This window comes from Mercurialis annua, linkage group LG1-X, assembly GCF_937616625.2.
Source record: "Mercurialis annua linkage group LG1-X, ddMerAnnu1.2, whole genome shotgun sequence".
Lineage (NCBI taxonomy): Eukaryota > Viridiplantae > Streptophyta > Magnoliopsida > Malpighiales > Euphorbiaceae > Mercurialis > Mercurialis annua.
In genome coordinates, this window is record NC_065570.1 from 32,085,001 (window position 1) to 32,093,123 (window position 8,123).

Here is an 8,123-nt window from a genome sequence, read left to right on the forward strand (position 1 = left end):
AACAAATCTAAGCGTTTCACCTTTTTTGTAATTTAAACCAAACGTTTACAAATGTTACAAAACAAATCCAAGCATTTTACCTTTTTAGAAATTTAAGCCAAACATTTACAAACGTTACAAAACAAATCCAATGTTTCACCTTTTTAGCGATTTAAGCCGAACGTTTACAAATGTTATAAAACAAAACAAACATTTCCCGTTTTTAGCAATATAAGCTAAATGTTTATAAACATTACGAAACAAATCCAAACGATTCCCAATTTTAGCGATTTATGCCAAACGTTTAAAACGTTACGAAACAAATCCAAATGTTTCACCTTTTTAGCGATTTAAGCCAAACGTTTACAAACGTTACGAAACAAATCCAAGCGTTTCACCTTTTTAGCGATTTAGGCCAAACGTTTACAAACGTTACGAAACAAAACCAAACATTTAAAACTTTACGAAACAAGGCAAAACGTTTCACATTTTTAGCGATTTAAGCCAAACCTTTACAAACGTTACGAAACAAAACCAAGCATTTCACCTTTTTAGCAATTTATGCCAAACGTTTACAAACGTTAGGAAACAAATCCAAACGTTTCCCCATTTTAGCGATATAAGCCAAAAGTTTAAAATGTTACGCAAAAATTCAAAACATTTCACCTTTTTAGCGATTTATGCCAAATGTTTACAAACGTTACGAAACAAATCCAAACGTTTCACCTCTTTAGCAACTAAAACAAAACGTTTACAAACGTTACGAAACAAATCCAAACGTTTCACCTTTTTAGCGATTTAAGCCAAACGTTTACAAAGGTTACGAAACAAATCCAAACGTTTCCCCTTTTTAGCGATTTAAGTCAAACGTTTACAAAGGTTACGGAACAAATCCAAGTGTTTCACCTTTTTAACGATTTAAGCCAAACGTTTACAAATGTTACGAAACAAATCCAAACGTTTCACCTTTTTAGGGATTTAAGCGAAACGTTTAAAAACGTTACGAAGCAAATCCAAACGTTTCACCTTTTTAGCGATTTAAGCCAAACGTTTATAAAGGTTAGGAAACAAATCCAAACATTTCCACTTTTTAGCGATTTTAGCCAAACGTTTACAAAGGTTACGAAACAAATCCAAGTGTTTCACCTTTTTATCGATTTAAGCCAAACATTTACAAATGTTACGAAACAAATCCAAACGTTTCACCTTTCAAGGGATTTAAGCCAAACGTTTACAAATGTTACGAAACATATCCAAACGTTTCACCTTTTATCGATTTAATAGAAACGTTTACAAACGTTAAGAAACAAATCCAAACGTTTCACCTTTTTAGCGATTTAAGCCAAACGTGTACAAATGTTACGAAACAAATCCAAACGTTTCCCCTTTTTAGTGATTTATGCCAAGCAATTACAAACGTTACGAAACCAAACCAAACTATGAAAACTTTACGAAACAAATCGAAACGTTTCACATTTTTACCGATTTAAGCCAAACATTTACAAAAGTTACGAAACAAAACCAATCGTTTCACCTTTTTAGCAATTTAAGCCAAACGTTTACAAACGTTACGAAACAAATCCAAGCGTTTCACCTGTTTAACAATTTAAGCCAAATCTTTTACAAACGCTACAAAACAAATCCAAACGTTTCACCTTTTTAGCGATTTATGCCAAACGTTTACAAACGTTTCGAAACAAATCCAAACGTTTCACCTTTTTAGCGATTTTAGCCAAATGTTTACAAAGGTTATGAAACAAATCCAAATGTTTTACCTTTTCAGGCCGTCAGTCGGGGGGTGGCCAATAAGGCTATTCCTTTCACATCTCCTTCTCTGTATCTAAGAGAGAGATCCTTAGCAATTTGAACTAAACGTTTACAAACGTAAAGAATTAAATCCAAGCGTTTCACACTTTTAGCAAGTTAAGCCAAATGCTAACAAACGTTACAAAACAAATCCAAGTGTTTCACCTTTTTAGAAAATTAAGCCAAACGTTTACAAACATTATGAAACAAATCCAAGCTTTTAATCTTTTTAGCGATTAAAGCCAAACGTTAAGAAACGTTACGAAACAAATCCAAACGTTTCGCCTTTTTAGGGATTTAAGCCAAACGTTTACAAACGTTACGAAGAAAATCCAAACGTTCCACCTTTTTAGCGATTTAAGCCAAACGTTTACAAATGTTACGAAACAAATCCAAACGTTTCACCTTTTTAGCGATTTAAGCCAAACGTTTCACCCTTTTAGCGATTTATGCCAAACGTTTACAAACGTTACGAAACAAATCCAAACGTTTCCCCTTTTTAGCGATTTAAGGCAAACGTTTACGAACGTTACGAAACAAATCCAAACGTTTCACCTTTTTAGTGATATAAGCCAAACGTTTACAAACGTTACAAAAGAAATCCAAACGTTTCACCCTTTTAGCGAATTAAGCCAAACGTTTACAAATGTTACGAAACAAATCCAAACGTTTCCTCTTTTTAGCGATTTAAGCCAAACGTTTACGAACGTTACGAAACAAATCCAAACGTTTCACCTTTTTAGTGATTTAAGCCAAACGTTTACAAACGTTTCGCCCTATTAGCGATTTAAGCCAAACGTTTACAAATGTAACGAAACAAATCTAAACGTTTCCCCTTTTAAGCGATTTCAGCCAAACGTTTAGAACGTTACGAAACAAATCCAAACGTTTTACCTTTTCAGCGATTTAAACCAAATGTTTACAAACGTTACGAAACAAATCCAAGAGTTTCACCTGTTTAACAATTTAAGCCAAAACTTTTACAAACGCTACAAAACAAATCCAAACGTTTCACCTTTTTAGCGATTTATGCCAAACGTTTACAAACGTTTCGAAACAAATCCAAACGTTTCACCTTTGTAGCGATTTTAGCCAAATGTTTACAAAGGTTATGAAACAAATCCAAATGTTTTACCTTTTTAGGCCGTAAGTCGGGGGGTGGCCAATAAGGCTATTCCTTTCACATCTCCTTCTGTGTATCTATAGAGAGAGATCCTTAGCAATTTGAACTAAATGTTTACAAACGTAAAGAATTAAATCCAAGCGTTTCACACTTTTAGCAAGTTAAGCTAAATGTTAACAAACGTTACAAAACAAATCCAAGCGTTTCACCTTTTTAGAAAATTAAGCCAAACGTTTACAAACATTATGAAACAAATCCAAGCTTTTAATCTTTTTAGCGATTAAAGCCAAACGTTAAGAAACGTTACGAAACAAATCCAAACGTTTCGCCTTTTTAGGGATTTAAGCCAAACGTTTACAAACGTTACGAAGAAAATCCAAACGTTTCACCTTTTTAGCGATTTAAGCCAAACGTTTACAAATGTTACGAAACAAATCCAAACGTTTCACCTTTTTAGCGATTTAAGCCAAACGTTTCACCCTTTTAGCGATTTATGCCAAACGTTTACAAACGTTACGAAACAAATCCAAACGTTTCCCCTTTTTAACGATTTAAGGCAAACGTTTGCGAACGTTACGAAACAAATCCAAACGTTTCACCTTTTTAGTGATTTAAGCCAAACGTTTACAAACGTTACAAAACAAATCCAAACGTTTCACCCTTTTACAAATTTAAGCCAAACGTTTACAAATTTTACGAAACAAATCCAAACGTTTCCCCTTTTTAGCGATTTAAGCCAAACGTTTACGAACATTACGAAACAAATCCAAACGTTTCACCATTTTAGTGATTTAAGCCAAACGTTTACAAACGTTTCACCCTTTTAGCGATTTATGCCAAACGTTTATAAATGTTACGAAACAAATCTAAACGTTTCCCCTTTTAAGCGATTTCAGCCAAACGTTTACGAACATTACGAAACAAATCCAAACGTTTTACCTTTTCAGCGATTTAAGCCAAATGTTTACAAACGTTACGAAACAAATCCAAGCGTTTCACCTGTTTAACAATTTAAGCCAAAACTTTTACAAACGCTACAAAACAAATCCAAACGTTTCACCTTTTTAGCGATTTATGCCAAACGTTTACAAACGTTTCGAAACAAATCCAAACGTTTTACCTTTTTAGCGATTTTAGCCAAATGTTTACAAAGGTTATGAAACAAATCCAAATGTTTTACCTTTTTAGGCCGTAAGTCGGGGGGGTGGCCAATAAGGCTATTCCTTTCACATCTCCTTCTCTGTATCTATAGAGAGAGATCCTTAGCAATTTGAACTAAACGTTTACAAACGTAAAGATTTAAATCCAAGCGTTTCACAATTTTAGCAAGTTAACTCAAATGTTAACAAACGTTACAAAACAAATCCAAGCGTTTCACACTTTTAGAAAATTAAGCCAAACGTTTACAAACATTATGAAACAAATCCAAGCTTTTAATCTTTTTAGCGATTAAAGCCAAACGTTAAGAAACGCTACGAAACAAATCCAAACGTTTCGCCTTTTTAGGGATTTAAGCCAAACGTTTACAAACGTTACGAAGAAAATCCAAACGTTTCACCTTTTTTGCGATTTAAGCAAAACGTTTACAAATGTTACGAAACAAATCCAAACGTTTCACCTTTTTAGCGATTTAAGCCAAACGTTTCACCCTTCTAGCGATTTATGCCAAACGTTTACAAAGGTTACGAAACAAATCCAAACGTTTCCCCTTTTTAGCGATTTAAGGCAAACGTTTGCGAACGTTACGAAACAAATCCAAACGTTTCACCTTTTTAGTGATTTAAGCCAAACGTTTACAAACGTTACAAAAAAATCCAAACGTTTCACCCTTTTAGCGATTTAAGCCAAACGTTTACAAATGTTACGAAACAAATCCAAACGTTTCCCCTTTTTAGCGATTTAAGCCAAACGTTTACGAACGTTACGAAACAAATCCAAACGTTTCACCTTTTTAGTGATTTAAGCCAAACGTTTACAAACTTTACAAAAAAATCCAAACGTTTCACCCTTTTAGCGATTTAAGCCAAACGTTTACAAATGTTACGAAACAAATCTAAACGTTTCCCCTTTTTAGCGATTTAAGCCAAACGTTTACGAACGTTACGAAACAAATCCAAACGTTTTACCTTTTCAGCGATTTAAGCCAAATGTTTACAAACGTTACGAAACAAATCCAAGCGTTTCACCTTTTTAGCGATTTAGGCCAAACGGTTACAAACGTTATGAAACAAAACCAAACGTTTAAAACTTTACGAAACAAAGCCAAAAGTTTCACAATTTTAGCGATTTAAGCCAAAACTTTTGCAAACGTTACGAAACAAAACCTAGCGTTTCACCTTTTTAGCAATTTAAGCCAAACGTTTACAGACGTTAGGAAAGAAATCCAAACTTTTCCCCATTTTAGCGATTTAAGCCTAAAGTTTAAAATGTTACGAAAAAAATCTAAACATTTCACCTTTTTAGCGATTTATGCCAAACGTTTACAAACGTTACGAAACAAATCCAAACGTTTCACCTTTTTAGCAATTGAAACAAAACGTTACGAAATAAATCCAAACGTTTCACCTTTTTAGCGATTTAAGCCAAAGGTTTACAAAGGTTACGAAACAAATCCAAGTGTTTCACCTTTTTAACGATTTAAGCCAAACATTTACAATTGTTACGAAACAAATCCAAACGTTTCACCTTTTTAGGGATTTAAGCCAAACGTTTACAAACGTTACGAAGAAAATCCAAATGTTTCACCTTGTTAGAGATTTAAGCCAATCGTTTACAAATGTTACGAAACAAATCCAAACGTTTCCCCTTTTTAGCGATATAAGAGAAACGTTTACAAACGTTAAGAAAAAAATCCAAACGTTTCCCCTTTTTAGCGATTTAAGCCAAACGTCTACAAACGTTACGAAACAAATCCAAACGTTTCCCCTTTTTAGCGATTTAAGGCAAACAATTAGAAACGTTATGAAACAAAACCAAACATTTGAATATTTACGAAATAAATCCAACCGTTTCACATTTTTTGCGATTTAAGCCAAACCTTTACAAACGTTACGAAACAAAACCAATCGTTTCACCTTTTTAGAAATTTAAGCCAAATATTTAAAAACTTTACGAAACAAATCCAAGCGTTTCACCTTTTTAGCAATTTAAGGCAAACGTTTACAAACTTTACAAAACAAATTCAAGCGTTTCACCTTTTTAGCAATTTATGCCAAACGTTTACAAACGTTATAAAACAAATTCAAACGTTTCACCTTTTTAGCAATTTAAGCCGAACGTTTACAAACTTTACGAAACAAAACCAAACATTTCACCTTTTTAGCAATATAAGCCAAACGTTTAGAAACGTTACGAAATAAATCCAAACGTTTAAAATGTTGCAAAACAAATCCAAACGTTTTCCCTTTTTAGCTATTTATGCGAAACGTTTACAAATGTTGCGAAACAAATCCAAACGTTTCACCTTTTTAGCGATTGAAGCCAAACGTTTACAAACGGTACAAAACAAATCCAAACGTGTTGCCTTTTAAGAAATTTAAGCCAAATATTTACATATGTTACGAAATAAATCCAAAAGTTTCCCAATTTTAGTGATTAAAGCCAAACGTTTAAAACGTTACGAAACAAATCCAAACATTTCACCTTTTTAGCTATTTATGCCAAACGTTTACAAACGTTACGAAATAAATCCAAACGTTTCACCTATTGGGCGATTGAAGTCAAACTTTTACAAACGCTACAAAACAAATCCAAACGTTTCACCTTTTTAGAGATTTATGCCAAACATTTACAAACGTGTAGAAAAAAATCCGAACGTTTCACCTTTTTAGCGATTTTAGCCAAATGTTTCCAAAGGTTATGAAACAAATCCAAATGTTTTACCTTTTTAGCGATTTAAGCAAAACGTTTACAAAGGTTACGAATCAAATCCAAATGTTTCACCTTTTTAGGCCGTAAGTCGGTGGGTGGCCATTGAGGCTCTTCCTTTCACATCTCCCTCTCTCTATCTATAGAGAGAGATCCTTAGCAATTTGAACTAAACGTTTACAAACGTAACGAATTAAATCCAAGCATTTCACCTTTTTAGCAAGTTAAGCCAATAGTTAACAAACGTTACAAAACAAATCCAAGCGTTTCACCTTTTTAGCAATTTAAGCCAAACGTTTACAAACGTTACGAAACAAATCCAAGCGTTTCAAATTTTTAGCAATTAAAGCAAAACGTTTACAAACGTTACAAATCAAACCCAAAAGTTTCACCTTTTTAGCGATTTAAGCCGAACGTTTACAAACGTTACGAAATAAAACCAAACGTTTCTCCTTTTTAGCGATTTAAGCCAAACGTTACGAAACAAATCCAAACGTTTCCCCATTTTATCGATTTAAGCCAAATGTTTAAAACGTTACGAAACAAATCCTAACATTTCACCTTTTTAGCGATTTAAACAAACGTTTATAAACGTTACGAAACAAATCCAAACGTTTCACTTTTTTAGCGATTGAAGCCAAACATTTACAAACGTTACGAAACAAATCCAAACATTTCACCCTTTTAGCTATTTTAGCCAAACATTACAATCGTTACGAAACAAATCCAAACGTTTCCCCTTTTTAGCAAAATAAGTCAAACGTTTACGAACGTTACGAAAAAAATCCAAACGTTTCACCTTTTTAGCGATTTAAGCCAAACGTTTCCAAACGTTACAAAACAAATCCAAACGTTTCACCTTTTTTGCGATTTAGACAAAACGTTTACAAACGTTACGAAACAAAACAAAACGTTTAAAACTTTACGAAACAAATCCAAACGTTTCACATTTTTTAGCGATTTAAGCCAAACCTTTACAAATGTCACGAAACAAAACCAAGCGTTTCGCCTTTTTAGCGTTTTAAGGAAACAAATCCAAATGTTTCTCCATTTTAGCGATTTAAGCCAAAAGTTTAAAATGCTACGAAACAAATCCAAACATTTAACCTTTTTAGCGATTTATGCCAAATGTTTACAAATGTTACGAAACAAATCCAAACGTTTCACCTTTTTAGCGATTGAAGCGAAACGTTTACAAACGTTACAAAACAAATCCAAACGTTTCACCTTTTTAGGGATTTAAGCCAAATGTTTACAAAGGTTACGAAACAAATCCAACCGTTTCACCTTTTTAGTGATTTAAGCCAAACGTTTACAAAGGATACAAAACAAATCGAAGTGTTTCACC